The sequence below is a fragment of the Opisthocomus hoazin genome, chromosome 7, assembly GCF_030867145.1.
Source record: "Opisthocomus hoazin isolate bOpiHoa1 chromosome 7, bOpiHoa1.hap1, whole genome shotgun sequence".
Lineage (NCBI taxonomy): Eukaryota > Metazoa > Chordata > Aves > Opisthocomiformes > Opisthocomidae > Opisthocomus > Opisthocomus hoazin.
In genome coordinates this window covers 45,450,546-45,461,691 of record NC_134420.1, presented here as the reverse complement: position 1 = coordinate 45,461,691, position 11,146 = coordinate 45,450,546, and the positions used below count along the sequence as shown (strand labels likewise).

General features: G+C 47.4%; 1 protein-coding gene across 1 annotated transcript in view; it reads right to left on the bottom strand.

Annotated features, from left to right (window-relative positions):
* PSMA6 (proteasome 20S subunit alpha 6) overlaps positions 1-11,146 on the bottom strand; it is a 242,834-nt gene that overhangs the window by 152,379 nt on the left and 79,309 nt on the right. The gene's annotated exons all lie outside the window — the stretch shown is intronic.

Genomic DNA, 11,146 nt, shown 5'->3' with positions numbered 1-11,146 from the left:
TTCTACTTCCTGCACTTCTGCTGGGGATGGTAGGAAGTGTAATAAGGGGTTAAGAAGTTGAAAATTCTGAACAGGTGTCACGGCTTAGCGGAGGCTTGATGGTGGCGTAAAACATTGGAAATTCGTAACAGAGCCTCCTCAGAGAGAAAAGATCCACATACGCCCACCACATTTATATTTAGATTTTACGTTCTAAGGATTTGAAGCTTTTAGTCAGCTGAAGAATGTTTCAGTTTTTAGCAAACATTAACAATCCAAGTGCAAAAATATTAACTTTAGGAGGTTTGGACTAAATGCGTTGTGAACTTAGAAGCATTGTTAGTGTCTAGAAGTTTGCTACACAACTTATGTCTGGTACAAATGTGAAAACTAAATTGGATTTCAGTCTGCAGATGACTTACAGGTCAGTGAACTTGATAATATATGCTGGAAGCAAAAAGGAGCAGTGGCCATTAGGCACTCTCTAACACAGTAAGTAAATGGTACCGTAGAAAGGATAGCGAGTTTTAAGAAGTCTTATTTTTTGTGGTCTGTTGGGAGTGGAGTAGGGTGTTTTAACTTGAGTGATACTGAACCGCTGCCCAAATACTGTGTTGAATCTATTCTTCATGCATTTAATAATGAACAAAGATGGAAAGATTTTCTTAACATGCTTATTTTATTAAAGTACAACAACTCAACTGTTGATTATTTAGTTGTCAATGAGACAAATACCCCTAGAACGGGAACCTAGGAGAGGCTAAGCAACAGGGTGGAGGTAATGCAAGGCTAATAGATCTAACAAAGAGAGAATAAAAAATGAAAAAAGAAATAAATGAATGTGCAGTTCAGAATGAGGAAATGAATGCTATAGTAATCAGTACTGTGCAGTGGAAGCTGTGACTGAATTTGGAGTGTGAAAGTAGGCTGCTATAAAAGGAAAAGTGACTGGATCTTACAAAGCTACTTCATAACCCTACTATCACATGAAAAGAAAACACCATGTCAGAATGTTACTTACTTCTTCCAGAGGTCCAGCGAGATCTCTGGAATCAGTTGTCAGGGCTTTTGGCTCGCGATACTGGGTATAGTCTGTGCCCTGCACCTTGTTTTCATACGGGAACTATAGCTTTCATTGCAGTTCTTTCCCCTCTTCATGCTGAGTCTTCAAATACTTTTTTGGGGTGTTGATCTCAGATAAAAAAAATTTCAATAGATTGGAGCAGATCACCAGCATATTTACTGACATCTGTATCCTCTGACTCTGGAAATAGCATGCACACATCTGGATGTCATATGCAACAGGGAAGCTCCCCCTGTCTTTTTAGACATCAGGAGAAACTCAGAAGGTGAGTTCAAGGTGCTGAAACTTCTGTCTTCCTCTCCTGCTCTGAACAGGTCATTGATTTAAACCTGTGGCCCAACATGTTCACAGAGAAGAGGTGGTCATACTTCAGTTTGGTTTTGTTAAACTGATACTCAGAAATACTTCTCTGTCACTTTAGACATCTCCTCCTAACTTAGCTTCACAGGGCCGGAGCTCATAGGGCCATTGCTAAGGATGTTACAAGCTGCTTAACTCATCTACGGAAGAGCTAGAAACAACTAGTGTGTGTGAGAAAAGGTATTAATTGAATTTTTCCCTTTTCCAGCTTTAACTTCTGTTATCTGGCTCCTTCTAGTACTTTGCTAGATTGCCACACACAAGGGTAGCACAAGTAAGATGTGAGGAGATTTGCAAAACCCTGTGTGAAAGTGGGCACATTGGTGCTCCCTGTACGCGCTCGGGCGGCCGCAGACGGCAGCTGAAGTCCGCCAGGGAGTGTGTGTGTTGCCTCAACTCGGGTTTTGCTTGTTCGGCTCGAGGAAGCTGCCAAGGGTGTATCCAGCATGCCGGGTCCTCGTTCTCAATTCTGCTACTGCTGTATTGCACGGTTTTTGGCCGATGGTTGAATTTCTCTCTGCCTCAGTGTCTACAGTGAAAATGGGAATAACATCCAAAATCAGAGCAAGGTTGCAAATTAATTGAATATCAGTTGCTTTGAGATTGTCATATAAAAAGTGCTAAACAGCCAAGCTGTTCTTTGTAAACCGACCTAGTTTAAAAGACCTGAAAGACAAAGAAAATATCAGTATCTCCCTGAGATAAACTTTCGAGCTCTTTTCTTCGCAAGACAGCATTGAAAAGGAAGCCTAGATTAACCACACTACAGTGTGGAAAATGCGTAAATAACGATTTCCTAGTGCCCTCAGTTTTCACACTGTCCTTGCTGTTAGATGGCCACTGGTGTTGGGAGGAGGGGAGGGGGGAGAAACACCCCCCCTCTTGTACCCAGGCTTTGGGGTTTGCGCACAGGGCAGCTCCGTGACAGCCACTGCCGGCGGTGGGACAGTGACCGTGCCAGCTGCCAGCCCCAGAGCTGCTACTGCTGCTGCCCCCAACAGCTCCGGGCAGCGCGGTCGGTGGTGGGCCACAGCTCCGTGTGTGACCTGATGGAGCGCCCAACCCTGGCTACGACACCGAAACCCCGTGGTCGTGAACAACTTGTAAATCGCGAAATTTCATGTTTTGTAGGCCTGAATTAGAACAAATCAATCTGAGGGAGCTGCGCGTCTGCAGTGCTTGTTGTAATCACCAGGAGTTTCTGGCACACACGGAAAGCAGCTCCGCTCTTCCCTAGCAGCATGACTTTCCGTGTACTACTCTGACTTCTGCAGAACGAGCTAGCTGAAATTTAAATGCATCAAGAACTACTTCTGTAAACCAAAGAAGACTTTTCAGATCCACTGTAATAGCGCAAAAACTGTCAAGCCCTAAGAATGACAGAGTGACTTTGCAGACAGGAAGCACTGCAAATATTTTCAGTTGAGATTGCGTTTTCAAAAAATCGTCAAAAGCCTGGTGTGGGCAGCCTGGCTCTCAAAGGTGAGTCATTTTCTGTGTGTCCTTTTCCCCAGCAAGCGGTACTGGAAGGGTCTAATGGCCCATGCCTGGGAAAACTTGACAGTGGGGCAAGCTTGAAAAAGCGCAAATCCAGCTCCTTCATTCCTCGCTGTCTGTGTGTCTGCCTCTTTTTCTCTTTCCTAGGCTTCTCCTGTCTCTTGTCTCTTCTCAGCCATGTTCTCTCTCTCTCGCCGCTCCCGGTGCCGGGACAGGCCCATGGTGCAGCAGGAGGCACGCAGAAGCACCACCTGAGCGTGGCTGCACCCTGCGTGGTTTCTCTCTTACTGGAAGACTGTAGCAGCGAACGTAGCCGGTAACTTTAGCTGAGCAGCTGCTAGCGGTCAATGCTGGCTGGAGTAATGATGGAATGATTTTTAAGGGGCTGCTTTGCACTCTCCAGGAATTCTTGGTAGGGACTCCAGAGAAACGGGTAGAACAGCTCCATCTCATCTCTGAGGCATCACAACAGACCAGGCTCCGGCTCCCCCATCTCAGCAAAGCGGGAGCTAGGCGCGCACAATGCCACTGCTCCTTGCCAGCATTTTAACAAATGGCCCCGCAAAATTTGCCCCTGGGCTGTCTGTCACAAGCCCTCTGTAGTAGAGGGGCTTGCATTTGTAGAAATACGTGGAGAAGGAGGCAATGCTGCTTGGCCAAGAAATGCATGGTAAATGTTTTTTCTGGAAATGTCTATACTTCCACTCCATTTGAGAGCAGATTAATGTGGCACAGGGTTTTGAGGTAGGAAGAGAAATGGAACATCGTGCTTAATTTTTCTGTTTTTTCAATTCCTGCAGCTCAATGCAGCTTGCCACATTTAAAAAGTGAAATGTCTGTGTGGCCCTAACAGGAGCAAGGTAGCCGTATGCTCGAAGGCTTGGAGCTGATCACCTCCAGAGTCCTGTGTAGCTCATAACGAAGGAGTCCACCTCCGTGAACACATGCTGGAGTCATTCCCCACTTCTCTCTGCCAGGAATGCCAACAAATAGATCTTAAAAACCCAAACTCAGAAGTTCCCTATTAGTTGCAGGTCTTCTTTGCTGTGCATTTTGCATTTTGCCCTTTTCTTAGTTTTGCACGACCTGTGTGACATCCCAGCGCCTCCTGCACCTGTGGTACTTCTTTACCTGTACACCCTGTCTCAGGGATTTTTGGATTTGTTCTCAGGAGGTTCCTCTCCTTCCACTGTATGGGACAGAAGGAAGAAGAAAGCAGTGTTCATTTGTCAACTCTGGGTGCAGCAGAGTCCTCCTGGGCTGCTCCTGGTCTGCCTCTTTCTGTGTGAAAGTGACTGGGAGGGCTCGCTTTTCCATCGCCCGCCCCAAACCCCACCAAAAGCCTGTGGGGCAAGTGGGGGAGAGGGGAGGCTCTGCTTCCCTCCTCCCGCCTCTGCTCAGCTGTGCTGCCCCAGGTTTGCCGGAGCGTGGAAGGCAGCCAGCCAAAGCTGTCAGCATGGGCTGGAAATAGCAAGGATGGGGCAAGTCGGCAGGAGATTTCATGCCAAAATTTGAAGCAGAATATTTTACCAGAGTTGCTAGCAGCCCTGACAGAGATCAGGCCCCAATTGTCTGCAGTATTGTGTGAGCGTGTGTATTGTGTATGTGTGTATATATATCCACCCACGGAACGAGACTGCTTATCCTCAAGAGTCTACTACATACATGGACAAAGGTAGAAGAAAGGAAATATTATTTCCTGTCTTCCAGATGGGGCATTGAATTTTGTGTCGTTATTGTGATTGTGTAAATGAGGTAATTGCACGCACATGGTCTGCGGTAGGATCAGTGAGTGCACTTTTTTTGGTCAATATATTCAGGGACTTACAATTGTGAGCATGAAAATACACACATAGCTGTTAAAATAAATAGTCTCTATTTTAAAAATGACATTAATAAGATAAATAGTACACAATTTACTGGGGAGGGAGGAGAGGAAGGGAACATCACTGGCAGCTTCCTGGCAAAACGTTTAAGGCCCTGGAATCCAGGCACCAAGCTGACACACAGATAAACATTGCAAGGGCACCGGTGTAATGAAAAGAAGAATTTGGGTGGAGCTGACTGCTTCCAACTGCCCGAACAAAGAAACAAACAAAGGAAGAATTAACAATGTTAGTAATAAGTTAAACAGAAAGCTAACTTAACATGAGTCTTAGTGTCTTCAGTGAGACTAAGCATGATGTTGCAAAAGCCCTTGCCAACTAACGGGCTGGGTGCTGAGGAGCAGCATTCTGTACTAGCGATTCTAAGTGCCCGTGTGTTTTCTTCCAGTCCTGCGTAAGGTGTGCAAGCTGAGGGTGTGCAGAAACTGGTACATGTTCTTGGTAATTTTGAAAGCATTTTGAATAGTAAGTACATTTCAGTTATGAACTGTGACAATTAGGGAAAACAATTACTTGAACTTACTAGTAATCTTACAGATAATCTTGAACTACTGTGCTGTGTATGTGTCCTAGAGGTATCTCTCTCAAGTCTGCACAGGAGCATCGCAGACCTTCTCACTGATGCTTTCCCACTGGGGCATGTTAGAATGACTGGACCGATGACAGGTAGGTCACTGCCAGAGCTCCGCTCCTGCCGGGGCAATAACCGAGAAGGTCATCAGCAGAAGAATCCAGAACAGAGCCATGCAATGAGGGGGTCACTTTAAGCATCCGAGGATTTTACAGGCAAAACTACTGCACGTGCAAGCACAGCATATGGTGTGTCTGTAATTCCAATGCAATCGCTGGAATTAGTAAGGACCTCCGCTGCCTAGTTGAAATCTATCCTTTGTAGACTGACTTTCTATTTCAGTGTCATCAAGGTGTCAGCCAAAAATTCTGAAGCTGCACTAAGATTTGCTGTGGAAGAGGAGACTCCAAAATACGTACAGCTTTTGGCTTTCTTTCAGAAGGGGCTGATTGTGGAGTACGGTACATGTTGTTGGGCTTTTTTTTCTTTTTTAATGACTCATCTTTTGGACCTTATTCCTGTTTGTCTTTCAACACCAAACAGAAATTGCTATTTAGGTCAAACTGCTGTTTTGGTACTAATGGAAGCAGACATCAGTTTTTTTCTATGGATTTCACAGCTACGCATTTTTCACAGTGGAGTTCCCGCTTTAGGCTGCTGCTGGCATTTCGCTGTGGCGGTGCTATACCAACTTTTAATGCTACCTCTGCCACGTTCCTTGTGCACGCACAGTTGTGGGATAAAGCCAGGGAGCTACCTTTCAGGCATAGCTACTTGGTTTGTTCATGCAGGCTCTGAGTACAGAGTCTCTCCTCCCAGCTGCTGCTTTCAGGCCACCTCCTGCTGCCGCCACGCTGTCCTGACTCTTACCTTCTCAGCTCTTCTTACCCACCGGCGTGATCCTGCCTCTTGGCCTGTCCCTGGCTGCTGCCAGCTCTGCTGTGTCCTGCCTCTCTGCAGGGCTGCTTCCCAGCCCCGTCTCCCTGGGCTCTTGCTTACTGCTTCCTGACCAGTGCCACCTGTGGAGAGGAGCCTCAGCTCACACCTAGCAGAGGTTTCTAGCCTGAGTTCTGCGCCATGCCTCATCTCCTGGATGCTGGTGTGCCTCCGCAGTGACAGACGCTGCGCTGCTTCCCTGGAACCACCACCTCAGAGGCACGCATGGGAACGGGAGACCTGCTAGCTCAGGTGCCAGAAGAAGTCTGGCACTAGCACAGAGGTTGCTACAAGCCACTCATCCCTGCCCGTCAAGTAACAGAGTGAGTTGAAGCATCTCTGTGCAGCACAAAGCCTGCACAATTTAAGCATCTTCCCTTTACAAGAGCCGCTGTGACTTATCAGATGGTGCTGAGCACAGAAATTGTTAGATAAAAGTAAAGGGAAGCGTGCTGGTTCGGATGCCTGCTGGTGTAACTCCATGCGTGCAAGACTTCGGTGAATTTTCTTCAGTTCTTATCAGCTGAATATCTGGCTCTCCACCTTTAACTCAGGGCACCAAGACTTCTGAAGATGGATCTTTAAACCTAGGTATGCACAGGCACTCTGATCCTGAGCTACAGCCAAAGGTGTGGGCTGAGAGAGAAACTACAAAAATGGCTTTAAGCTACCTTTGAAGTTCTTCCATATCTGTATTATTTTGCTTGCTTTGATGAAAAAAAATAATACCTTAACTTGCAGAATAGCCAAATGTGAGCTGGTTAGCAGCTATCCCAGGGTCTCCACTACCAGTTAAGGTCTAGAAGGCTGTAAGCACCACTTAAGGCTACTATTTTCTTCCTTCCCATCCTCCTCAGGCTTTCCTGCAGGTAAGAGGAACCTTAAAATGACTTGTTTTGTTGTTCAGTTCTGAGAGAGCTTTACTCACAAGAAAAGCACAACTGAGCACAGTATGAGAATTCGATTTGTTTTTACTTACATAGCAAGATGGTTTCTGTGAAATTTTCCAGTCCTTTTCAAATTGATCTTCTTTTACAGTACATGTATGACTTACAGTCCAACACTGCATTCCTTCTTCTCTAAGCTGCTGTGGTCTGCCCTTCTTCTTGTTGTCTTTTGTTTTTCTGTTTGGTGGGGTTTTTTCTGGTCAATGATTTGCCCAAACTTTGTATTCAGAACAGCTGATGCCACCCTGAAACTCTCTGGTAACAGAAGGATGTTCTTATGTGTTTTACTATTTTTTCCTCTTACCACTCACTGGTTTGAGTTGATATTCATGCCCTGAATTAACAGAAGTTAGTTGCAGCACCCACATTTCATCATAACTGTACATACAGTTTAGCTCTCACAAATAACAGGGATGAGTTTTTATTTAGTAGCTAGAAAGAGGTATTTTGCTGAGACTTAGAAGCAGACCATTCAAGCCAGAGCTACTGGCCTTTCAGTGATATGGATTTATGGCTTTTTACTGTCTTGTAACTACAGTGTTATGGTATCCAGACTTGGGATTATTCCTTTGTCCTTCCTGCAAATGGCTGCAAGGGCATGAAGGGAGTGGGAAAGACACACAGCTGATCAGAAACTAATTCCCTCTTCCCCGCGCAGGGCTTGGTGGCAGTGTGGGACCCTGGCAGCAAGGAGAGCAGACAAGCATCCTGTATGCGCGGATGACATCCGTGCTCACAGCCTAGGCTAACTGGCAGAGCTCTCTGGGCTCCAAAGCAGGTATTCCCAGCCCAGGGGAATGGGCTTGCCTCACTGCTGTGATCACAGCACACGCGAAACAAGGTGCAAACTTCTCGGCACCCCCAGAGCACCAAACACTGATGGTCATCTGGTGGGGAAAGTAGCAAAATACTGCTTGGTGTCTCGGAGAGAAGAGGTAAAGGCTACAACCCCGACACTGATTAGAGCCTAGAGATGAGCCATGCTTAGCGCTGCACCATAGCTGAGCCCTTCCCATCGCTTGCAGCCCTGGAGAGCAGAACCCTCTGCTGCTGCAGCCACCGGGTTTGCTAAGTCAGGACCTCTCCCCACAGGTTCCCACTTTGCTTCTTGCAGGACCCAGCCAGTTTTCTCTCCCCTGCCTTGCAGAACCACCCGACATCTCCCAGTCGTGTTCCCACCTTTACTCTTCCTACAGCGTTTTCAGAAATGCACACGGGCTGTCCCATTACCCCTCACTCAGTAAGTGGAGTTGGAGTACAGAGGTCAACTGGCTGGGATCGCTTTCTGCCCAGACTGGTTCACCTGGATGCTGGTTCCCAGCCAGTCTCCCTGCGAGGCGGGAGAGGGGCAAGGTGAGAAGGAAAAGCAGGAGAAATCGGGAGCAGCGAGACTTGTTCTGAAAGAATTAGGGAAAACTGCTCCAGGGAAGGAGGCTGCTGTGGGCTGTGGTTTCTGCATCTGTCCCTGGGAGCTGGGGTGATACACAGCTGGCGGAGAGCCCTCTCTTCCCTCTCCAGGTGCGGCCCGTTTCCAGGGCAGTTTTAAGGCACTGGGCATCCAGCACAGAGGAGGAGGTGGGTTAGGGTGAAGAGGGGCCAAGGAGCTGGTTGGCAGGAGGAGGGCTCTGACACCAGGGACTGCAGAGACTGGCAGCACCTGATGTGCACGCAGCATGGCACGGCAGCTAGCATGCCTCCATCTGTGGGGAGCAACCCCCTTCCAAGCCCTGTCCTTCTGCTGCTGTGCTCACTGGTCTTCACCTGTCAGCTGAGGTTTCCACAAAAACTTGCTCTTTCCAGGCTGGCTATCAAAAAGGCTCCCTCCCATCTCCCCTGCGCTCAGACCCTGGTACTTGAAGGAGCTCCCTGTGAAGCCTCAGCTCAGCCTAACACGTTTAACAATGCCTAAAGCCAGCGTTTTTTCAAAAGCCGTATTTATGACCACATATAAATTAGATACAGATTGCTTAATTTGCATAGGTGCCAGACACAGAGATGCACAAAACTTGGCAGGTACGCCCAGACACCATGGGGGGTGGGTGTTGCAAGAGGGAGGAGACAGGGCCCATGCTCCTGTTCCTGTGGGGATTGCTGCTGGCAGGGCAAAATGGGTTTACTGGAACCTAAAAGGTTTCAGATCAAAGCTGTGAAAGGGCTTTTAAAGCCGTTCTGCTTTCTGCCTGAGCTGCACCAGCACTGTCTTAATGCTTCGCTTTAAGCAAAAACTTTCGCTGTGGTCAAATTATTATGCGTGTGAAGAAGCTGCCAGCATGAGGCAGCTACAGAAGGTTTTGGCAAATCAGCAGAGTGTGAGACGTCGTGGCTGGACTCTGTCAGGTTTAGCAGTGACAGCTGCACATTGCCTGCCTTCCATCTCCTCCACCTCGCTGCCGAGGGTCAGTGCCTCTGCACCAGCAGTGGTCGGAGCAGGGGCATGCTGCCTCAGCCCGCAGAACCCCCAGGCCAGACTCTGAGGCAAAGCCACCCTCACCAGCATCTGCTCTCCTTTCCCCTGCTGCTGGGACAGACAGCGCTGGAGGAGGGTTGCAACAGGCGCAGGGGAGGTAAAGCGTTAAAGATTGCTGCCGTTCAATCCAACAGAGTCCATCTGTCACAGCCCGTGAAATGCGTTCAGTCCCAAAATGGAGGTTCCCACTACAAATCAAGCGGCTGGAGTTTGATGCTATTTAGTAGGGCCTGCTTGTAACAAACCAAAAACGTGGACAGGCACCCTCTGCCAAATCTAGCTAGGCAGTTTAACGCATTGACACAACCGGCTTGCCGCTCTTCCCCCCAGTGCAGGGCAGGACGGGTACCACGCCTCACCCCTTCCCGCTCACAGCCCAGAGTTTCAGGCTGAGCCAATAACAAAGGTGGGCTTGTGCTAAGACACCGAGCTGTGAATGAGGATGTCCCTCACAAACACCTGAACACTGCTCTGCTACCTGGCGAAAGAGACAGTAACTTTTCATGACTATGATACCTTAAAGCTTTTTCAACAAGGGTGACCTTCAGAAAGGGAGATCCATCAGAGCTCTGCAGACCCTTTGGTCCTGAAGGAGAGCATCCATGTAGGGTTTAAGATGTCTTGAATTGTTCACGCTGTCTTCGTGCCTTTAGCTGATTCATCTTCAGTTTTCTGAGTGGAGACATGGCAGAAATTTGCTAAAAAGCCAATGGAAAGTTTGCCTGCAGGCAAAAGGCCAACTACGAGTAATTATTGTGAAGGCACCTGTTAACGAGGGAGGTTACTTACATCCTCTTTGTTTTCATCACTTCTCTTTGTTAAGCAGAAGGCACATCGGAAATTCTGCTGTCTGAGGATGACAGCAGATTGGGGATGTGGTTATCTGCCTCCACTTACTACACTCTCAACACTCCTTCTCAGAGGCTGAGTGGGATGGCTAGAAAATAGGGAGGATGTGGTTTCTGAATTCTGAATCATGACAGTTTTCCCCCAATACTCTTATCTGTAGTAATTAAAAATTCCAGTCTAGTAATTAGACTGTAGCTGGTCTCGGGCTCTGTGGGCTTCTTAAATTTCAGGACTAACTACAGTAATCAAATTAAGTTTTTCTTAATTAACAGTTCTACTAAACTAATACTCTATCAGAGGCCAAGCTAAGCAGCAGCATTTTAGAAGTCATTCTGTTACTTCCACTCCTGTTTTAATTTCTTCCCCGGGGAGCTGTAAGTCCCACACTAATTCTTTTTGTAAAACCTTGTAGAAAACCTTGTAGCTGAGTCAGACACAGGCTGCACACGAGAAACAGATAATGTGAGTGAAGATATTCCAGCAATTTGATCTTTGCTGTTTCAACCTGCCTTAGAATGGAGGACAGATTACATGACCTTCAGAGATCCCTTCCAGCCGTTTTTTCCAGTC